The 7,116-nt window shown below is 37.7% G+C and overlaps 1 protein-coding gene across 7 annotated transcripts in view; it reads left to right on the plus strand.

The window, feature by feature from the left end:
* The window catches only part of filip1l (filamin A interacting protein 1-like), a 156,259-nt gene that overhangs the window by 124,851 nt on the left and 24,292 nt on the right, over window positions 1-7,116 (plus strand). Inside the window, exon 1 of one of the 7 annotated variants that reach the window (XM_008430887.2) lies at window positions 546-650. The exons of the other annotated variants lie outside the window; for them this stretch is intronic. The gene's annotated coding sequence lies outside the window, so the exon portion shown is untranslated. Of the gene's footprint in view, window positions 1-545; window positions 651-7,116 lie in introns of those variants that run through there. 7 annotated transcript variants of the gene reach the window in all.

The raw sequence follows: 7,116 nt of genomic DNA on the forward strand, positions 1-7,116 counted from the left end.
TGACCCTACCAGGGGCATAAAGCCCCAGACAGCATAGCTCCTAGGATCATTGGGACACTCAAACCCCTCCACCACAATAAGGTGGCAGCCCAAGGAGAGTATCACAGTCATCACAGACTGCAAAATGCAGACGAGCTTGTGTACAGCATCAAGATTCCCCAAAAACCTAATCAGTAAAACTCTTTAAACCTCACATATAAGAACACCGCTTTCAACTACCCACTATCCAAGACTTTTCTTAACTTTACAAAATGATTCTTGTAATTTCCTCTCTCTTTTAGCTCCATAAATGTCTGAATTTGACGGGAGCCAGAAGGAAACACTGAAACCCAAACTCTCTCCTCTCTCTTCACCTCCTGCTCTGCCTCCGGAGCCCACACTTCACACATCACAGCTCACCTCCTCAGCTTAAAAGCTGCTCTCACTCACACACCAGCACACCCCGTTCTTGTGAGCTCTTGCAATGCAAAGTCCCATATAAGGACATGCTGATGATGTAATGGTCCGCGGGCAGGGAGCACATATTGTTTGGTCTAACTGTAGGAATGCCTACATTACAGCTACTCAGAGTGAGAGCTGTAGACAGAGCTGAGGGGTCGGCTGTTTTACTGCGAGATAATAAAGTCATAGCAGTAAAGCTGGGAGAGCAGGTAGGCACAATGAATGCTGTCATTTATATTCAAGATTAAAAATGAACTTTTCTAAACAAGCTGATAATAGGAAGTTAGGTACCTTCCTGTAAATGTACTTGTAGTTTTGTGTTGTTTCAGGAGAAAGTCTTTTTTTTTAAATAGTTTTTTGGGTGTAAATATGGATATCAGGAGGATGTTTATGTGTAGTTTGACGTCATATTTTAACTAAATGTGGAATGGTAAAGTATAGGTTGTAAATTTTACAAATAGGCAGCATTTCTATAAATGCAAAAATCAAACTGACTTTCACAGACGCACAGAAAGAAACTAAAAACCTGAATTTTGCTTTAAATACCTTGTCATATCAGAGATCTGTTGATCCAAGTAAAAAGGCTTGTTTGGCATATTTTATGTTCAGCTGCTAATCAGATTGAAAAAGTTAAAAAACTAACAGCAGTTTGGAGTCACAGAAATGTCAAAATGAGAGAAAACGACTAAAGATTTTGCATTTTGCTGTGAAACATTTTTAAACTCCCTTTAAATTTTTTTGAATATCTACCTATTCAGATGAAAAATAATGCTGCGTGTTTTTGTTTCCTCAACAATTTTTTGACCAAACGTATTTTAAAAATGCATATAAAAAGTAATATTTTGTTAGCGTATTGTAAATGAAAGTTTGAGTTTTTAATTGTGTAACCAGAAGTTTGACATTTAAATTCACTTTGAAAAAATTCATGCTTTATATGAAAGTTTTCATAAAAAATCTAATAAGGACATTTGCCTAGTTTTTGTCTTTTTTGTATCATGATAGACATTTGAGGTTATGTAATTATAATAACTAAAACTTTTAAGCAGATATATTTTTGTGTTTTTTTATATAAGAAAAAAATGACTACCTTCATCACATTTTTTCAGTTTTAAAACTACATTACATTTATTCCAATGCATTTCATATTTTTATGGAAAAAATAAAATTATTTCAGAAATACTTAGACAATATAAAGACTATATGTCACTGGTCTAATTCATGTCAATTTCATTTACTAATTACTGTAATTTTTGAAGGAATTTTGCACAAAACTAATTTAATAGTTCTTAATTTTATGTTTATTTGGTATTTTTGACGCATTTTGTATTTGTTAGCGACACTTGTCGCTAACAAGGAAGTGTTTGTATTTCAGTAAAAATGTTCCTCCATTTAATGAAAAGTAGGACATAATATTTTGATTGCACTCTGGAGGCAGATCCTTCATGTGCTCGGCCTTTAAACGTAGCTGCTGCACAGCATCAATCATTAGCCGTTCTCTATAACCGAGACAGACCTGAACATATATATTAGGTCATATGACCTAAGGAGCTGTGGCGAGGGGCGGATATGCGGGATATCCAAGCTGCTGGCTGAACCACAGTTTCCAGCCTCAGAAGTCCTTTAGAGAGGAAGCCTGCTCCTGCTCCCGCCTGGATGCTCCTTCCCCTCTCTAATAGGATTTAATGTTTGCTAAGCACACATTTAGGGGGGGAAGGGAAAACTTGATATTTTCAACAAAGCCAGAAACAATCCAGTGCAGCCCACAAACTCACCAAATCGCTCCGTGCAAATAACTTTTTCATGATACATTTAAAACCCAGGGTGGTTGTCAAAGATTCCTTCAAGGGAGCTGGAGCAGCTGCAGAGTGGGTGGTAAAGGCATGGTGCTATGCTATGTATTCCTCCATGCTAATATGCTTTAAATATGAGAGGAACTCTGCTCTGCTTAAAATCCAGATCAGCTGCTCAGTGCGTGTTCTAGTCCAGATTCAACGACCTTTCCGATTAGAGAGCCAAAAAAATAAAAAAGTCTGGAGCTCCAAAACTTACAGATGCTTGTAAATAGCTTCTTTAGATAAAATATGTTTTTATGGTTAAATTTAAGAACCAAATATTTATCTAAGAAAACATTCTTCTTTATGAATGGAAGGTGTGATAGTTAAGGGAGAAAAATGACTGAACAAAACAAAAATATTCCTGGTATTATCTATATCAGTGTTTCTCAACCTTTTTTGGCCCAGCGCCCCCCCCAACCTTTATCCAGGTCCCTCATCGCCCCCTACCAAAGAATTTGCAGGCTACTTTGCACTGACTGTTATTTTATCATTAATATTACTATCACTATTGTAGATGTTTTGATTTGTATGCTTGTTTCTGTATTTATCATCAAAAATAATTTCCCAGAGAACCAAAAAGTCATGGGAATAGAAATTATTTTCACAGGAGTCTAAGAAAAATGCAATGAACATTCAACTTAAAATTGGTAGATCTAACAGCAGCCAATCAGAGTGGAAAAAAATACCTCTGTATTTACTTTAGTTTCTACGTTTATTCTTGCATTTTGTTCTTCATTAATTTCCATTTAGTTTCCTTTGATTAGTATTATTCTCTTTGGGTTTATTGCTATGTCCATTTTAGTTTCTTTCCTGTTGCTAGATTTATTTGATCGTTTATTGACGCTCATTAATTTTCACTCATCACCTGCTGCGCCGCCTAATCGTCATGTTTCACATCATGTGTTGATTTTTCACTGTTCAGCATCGGATTCTCTGTTTTTATGCCATAATTCACATCTAGTTCGTCGCTCCGTTTTATGTCCCGCTTTTCCTGTTTCAGAGTTTTGCGTAATATGCGCATCTTTTTTTTTTTAAGCCCCTAAGGTGCAAGGCGTATCGATGGGGAAAAGGCAGACTGACATAAACCTTTTAAAACAACGGAAACAATTTCTGCATTCTGATTATTGAAATTTAAAAGTGCTGTGTTGTTCTATTACCCCCGTTTCATACCGGACCACTTACAGCACTGGTGTTAAAGCTATAAAATGAACGCTCTCTATCGTGGTATCACCCGTGGAGGGATTTCTTTATTTCTGTATTTAAATGGGTTCATTTTTCAGAGGGATACAAAGTGAGGGTGTCGTGATTTTAGCTACCAGTAGCAGGAGAACGGAGCTGCGCCAAGAAGCTAACAGAAGCTAGCAAACACTGAATAGAAGAAGAGCTGCCATTGATACAGTTGCAGCCAAGCATGGTTTAATGTTACACAAGACAGTTTTACCAAGTTGCTCAAAGTCTAAACTGGCATTGCTGTGCATTTAAGGTGTAAAGTTTACCTTTGACTAAACGCCCCCCAAAGGCATTCCAGCGCCCCCCTTTTGTAAAAATGTCCGCCAGCGCCCCCTGCCGTCCTCAGAACGTCCCCTGGGGGGCGGTACCGCCCACGTTGAGAACCGCTAATCTCTATGCTTCTGCTGCAAAGATGACTAGTTCAGATATTACTGGTAAACACATAGAAAACCTGCTAACATTGTCATGCATGGAGCTTGTCATGTAGGCTTCAGAGTTGTTGCACTGTTGCCTAGCAGCAAGTAGGTCCTGGGTTCAAATCCCAGCCTGGAGTTGGCATGTTCTCTGGGTGCTTCGGTTTCCTCTGACAGGTCAAAACATGAGGTGTGTGTGTGAGTGTGTGTGTTTATCTCTACAATGGATTGCCAAAAACATTCCTGGTATCATTCATATCATTCTGCTGGAAAACCAAGCTGGACTTTTTCAATCTAAAAATGCTGTGGCGGTTGAATCTGCTAAAAGCTGCCATGGACAGCATGAAAAGCAATAGGTAGTTTGGTTTCTTCAGACCCTCTGCATGGTGGTGGTCCACTTATACCAGCTGTGGGGCAACTGTGGCTCTCAGGGAAGAGTAGTCGTCTTGTGATTGGAAGGTTGTAGGTTTGATTCCAGCTTCCTCCTGCCACGTGTTGATGTGCCCTTGGGGCATGTGGTTAACTGCAGATCGGTATGCACTTAACCCCAAATTGCCTACCGATCTGCGTATTGGTGTGAGTGTTGGTGAGTACGAATGGGTGAATGTGACTCTAGTGTAAAGCGCTTTGAGTGGTCAAAATGATTGGAAAAAGAGCTATACAAGTTCAGTCCATTACCGCAGATGTGCAGATATTACATCATCTGTTAGCCACTTCATGTCTGCGCTCAGTGAAAAACACCAAACACATTACAATGTTTTAACCAAAACGTGCTGTTTTATGTCAAAGCTCTACTCCAGTGAAGGACCAACAGAAATTTGCTCTTTATTAATGGCCAAATATGATGTTCACTAGATCAGGATCTCGCTCTAAACATAGACTTTTTTGGAAAACAAGCAATCACCAAAGAATTTTGCCCTCCTTTGGAGCAAAACAAAGGAGGGCCTTCTATTTCGGCCGATGACATCACCCAAAAACCAGCAGGAACTGAGATAAGGCTTTGAGTAAACAGTGATTACAGATTGGTTTACCCCAGAGACGTGTTTGTTTTAAGCTTCTCCCTAGCAATCGTGCATTTCCATGCACACAATCTGTTTCAAAAGCAGAATTTTTTTACCATTTTTGCACCTGAATGAGACGGCTGCAGTTTACCCTTTGATTTATGACCCATGAAGATGTTTAACAGTCAATATGATGGTGACAAAGACAAGACAGTCACAAAAAATCCTGGAAACTGGGAAATTCATCTCAAATTAAAATAACATTTTAGTCAGATTTAGCTCATTTAAAAAAATGGCTTTATTAAGTTCATCCAGTGCTAAAAATGTCAGTATTTTTATTTTTTGCTATGTAAATGTATGAAATAATAATTTACCATTTAAACCTGAATATAAGAGGGAATGGAAAAAGTACAAATTAAAAAAACACATTGAAGGATTTTTTTTTAAACTAAAAAAATGTTTACATTTTGACATATTTTTGTCATATTTGATATGTTAGGAGTTTTGTCAACCAAAAAGATCGAGGCTGTATGCATTTATATATACAGTATTAATCCACAAAAAAACTGCCTTTGTACCATTCCATAAAGTAGTGCCTAAAATACCAGGACTAAAACATTTTCACCAGTTTTTCTATAAAATACTTTATAATTTTTGACACTCATTTTAAAAAAGTTAGATGTTTTGTTACATTTCATGTCCAATGAAGAATCTGTGTCAGGGCCGGCCCGAGCCTCCATGGGGCCCTAAGTGAAATTTGGTTTTGGGACCCTCTAGTTTTGCTAACAATATGGACTGGCTGCAATCAGCAGTCTGATCATTAGATCATTCACACACCTGCTATAAACTTATTGCATCTCTAGCAGTGCTGTTTACATAACGGGTATTGAATATACAAATGAAATTCCACACATATATAATATAGGATACATTTACTGGCCAACTGATTTATCGACCAGTTGATTTCTGGGCGCTGATTTTCTTAATTTTGGGGGATCGTAATCTGCTGATATTTACATTTGAAGCCCATGTAATCTTATCTTCATCAGGAAAGGTTTAAAAATCAGTCTATGTCCTCTTCTGCTCTACAGTGAGAGGTGTGACAGACAGACCGGCCCACCAGGTCAGGTAGGCACATTTGCAGTTAAGAATATTCACCCTACTTTTGCCAATTCAGTGACTTTCTTGCTATATTTAGTGAAATTTCAGACAAAAAAAATTGGCATCGCCCAAAATCAAAATCGGCAAGTCAGGCTTTTTAAAGATCAGTAATTGGCTAGAAAACTGCAATCGGTACAGCCCTACGGCCGGTCTGTCGAATGCATGACATTCTTTAATTAAATAAATTTCTCAAGAGTTACTCCAATTACTAAAAAATTTATTTATACCAGGTGAGTCTTTCTGCCTTGCAATGTGGATTGGCACGGGACTGATTCTGTGCCTTCAAATGATTTTAACAGAAGTTACACATAACTTAGAGGTTGATGTAAAAATAATGTTTGTTTTACCCACAAAATTATTATGCTCAGCAGCAAACAGCATATGCCCAACTATAGCTTAAAGTAGCTCATCCATGTAGCAGCTATGTAGCCTGACATAAAAACATTTTGCTAGACAATGCCAAACATTGAGAAGTAGGGCTGTTGTAAACGAATATTTTAGTAGTCAAGTAATCTGTCGATTATTCTTACGATTAATCGAGTAATTGGATAAAAAAATTACAAAATAAAATATTGGTAAATCTTCCATAACACCAGTGTTACTATCGGATATCAATATCAGTCCAATTTTTCATATTTGAGCTTCCCTAACTTTGTTGTAGTTTAGAAAATTAATCTGTAACAATAATAGCTCACTTTCTAAGTTAACTTGAAGAAAAGTTATACAAAAATCTGAAATTATATTTAAGTTAATAATAAAAAGCCAGGTTCACAAATATGCTTATAAAAAATGTCTAAAATCCAGCTTTTAGTTTTGTGTTCATCTTCAGTGAGTTTAGCAGATGAACTCTCACCTTGCCCCATACCTGTCAAGCTTTGGGTTTGAGAATACGGGAAATGTCTCCTGGAGTGGGTTTGGGATTGTGGGGGTGGGGGGCAGGCAAACCAAAAAACGTAAGATGTGGGTGGAGGGGAGGAAATAGACCAGGGGACAGACGAATGTAAGTCCGAGGACTAGTAGACCAGGGGACGAAAG

The sequence above is a fragment of the Poecilia reticulata genome, linkage group LG2 (genome assembly GCF_000633615.1).
Source record: "Poecilia reticulata strain Guanapo linkage group LG2, Guppy_female_1.0+MT, whole genome shotgun sequence".
Taxonomy (NCBI): Eukaryota; Metazoa; Chordata; class Actinopteri; order Cyprinodontiformes; family Poeciliidae; genus Poecilia; species Poecilia reticulata.